Consider the following 2334-nt stretch of genomic DNA (forward strand, 5'->3'; position numbering starts at 1 on the left):
CCAGCACCCAGCGGGCACGGCCGGGACGGGTGCTCTCTGCTGAATCCCTTGATCATCTCCTGCTTCTTTGTGGAGAGCTTTGCAGCTCGCCCTCATCAGGGTTTTCCAGCGCTGGCCACACCGCAGCCCCAGTATCACCTGGGGTCGGTAAGCGTCATTGATTTAATACCAATAATTAAATGATTTATCTCAGGGCTCTGAAGGTGTGGGCTGGGCTGGGTGCGGAATCCTGACCTGAGCGACGGGAGATCTGTGTTGTGACGAGCTGGGCAGAGGCACCCCAACGGGGCATCCCAGTCCCCCCGCTTCCCTTGCCCCGCTTGCCCCACCTGCATCCCGGTTGCCCCTTTGTTCCTAAGAAAAGCATCCGAGGTGACTATAGATGCCTTTTTAAATGCTCATCGTCACATTATCCATCAGATACATATTTACAATCATTCATTAAATTAGGATGTACGTTTCATTCTTCTTTCTTAGAATATTAATGCCTACTCCTGGCTGAAATGCCATATGAATATTCATTAAAAAATCAATCAATTCCTGTGCCAGGAATGATGTCATCTGAACAATAACTGAAGCAGTAATCGAGCATGCTATGAAAAAACGATGAATGCCATCAGATCTAATGTTTATTGAACTCCGGGCGGGTAAATCACAGTAGGGTTTTTTCTCTGCTTTTGTGTCCACGAACTGGTGCTCAGGTTCCTCCTCCTGCCTGGCACCAGTGAGCCCGGCCCGGAGCGGGGAGCACCTCGGAGCAGGTACGAGACATCCCGCAAAGACGGATGAGTCTGGGGGCCGGGCGGGCCGTCACATCGCTGCGCAGCTCCTAATGAAGAGCGGATTAGAAATTTGTCTTACAACAATGGGAAACAAAAGCTCTCAAAAGCGTTGTGGGAAACCTGGAGAATTAATAGGCCAAAGTCTTCTTTCCAATAGATCTTTGGCTGGCGAAGCTCCTTCTCATCACTTAGAGCACTGTCCTGAGGGAGCTGAAGTGATGGCTTTTCTTGGGTTGTCCTCTCCATTTTTAATGGTGGAGCTACCGGGGCAAATACAGAATAGAGACGAACAAGGCGCTTTGGGAGGGATCATTAGTACTCTAAATTTTCTCGAATCGAGACTTTCTCTACAATAGCAGAGGAGCTGTGCCAGTGCACGGGCTTTGACTGTGGCTCCCGTGATAAGCTCACACTCTGGTTGTGTGGGAAATGTTAAGAGTTTTGGCTTGAATTCAGCAGCGGGAGTCGCTTTGGAAATCTTTTGTGTGCGATGCACCGGCCTTACAAAAGAGGTCATCCTCAGGATCTGCTTTTTGCCGGAGCTGCCGTATTAAAATCCTCCATCAACTCTGCAGAACGAATTACATGGAACATTTATCCTGGGGAGAAGTTGGTTTGATTGTAGCTGTACATATTTTCTGAGATAACTTTAATAGGCAAGATTGTCACCCAAAGAAATTTACATTTTTCCTTTGGAGCGGAGGGAGGCATCAAACGCAAGACATTTTTTTTCTTTTATTTTATTTCTCCTCCTGATTTCTGCCGAAAGAGCTACAAAAATAGCCCGAGTTTAAAAAATGAGCAAACCCTTGCTTGGAACTGACAGGCAGCCATCGGTTTTGTTCTGCCGAGGGCAGCGCAAGCTCCCGGCCGCAGCTGCGGTGCTTCAGGGGCTGCTGCGTGCACTCGGTTGAGCTCCTCGCAGGAGTTCAGCCCCGGCAGTAACCGGACCAGCAAGAGGCTCCTCCAGAGTAGGAAGGAGAATTAAAATGTGTTTTCTGGTTGGATGTGGGACTGCCAGAGCCATTCTCCCTGGGTGATGGGAAGCTGCCTTTACAAACAACTGAAAATCTGGACACAGTTGTCACCTCAAAATCTCTTTGGTGTTACATTGGGTGTTCCCAATTTGATGGTGCAGAGGTCCGGCACGGCGCGACTGCCCGGGAGGAACGCCGGCACGGCCACGGTGCTGCCGGCTGCTCTGGAGCACGGCAGCGGGCTCAGGGATGCAGCCAGCAGGCAAATACCCAGCTCCCCTTTTTTTCTGAGTATTTGGGTGGGTTGTGCCACCTTTTATTGTTGTTTACACCCAGCCAGCCCCTGCCGAGCATCCTCTACCTGGATCATTATGCAAGTGCGAAAGGCAGCCCACGCCGCAGGGTGCTCTTCCCACTCGTCGTCTCCCTGCCCGTGTGTCTCACCGCTGAGAGGCAGATGTTTGGCCCGATCCTGTGATTTGCTGAGCACTTCCCAATTCCCATCCTCTCCTTTCCCAGGAGAGGCCGGGCTGAGTGCGCAGAGGAGGTGGGAGACGAGCTGGCAGGCGGGCGCT

The sequence above is a fragment of the Egretta garzetta genome, unplaced genomic scaffold (assembly GCF_000687185.1).
Source record: "Egretta garzetta isolate BGI_Z169 unplaced genomic scaffold, ASM68718v1 scaffold608, whole genome shotgun sequence".
NCBI classification, from domain to species: Eukaryota; Metazoa; Chordata; class Aves; order Pelecaniformes; family Ardeidae; genus Egretta; species Egretta garzetta.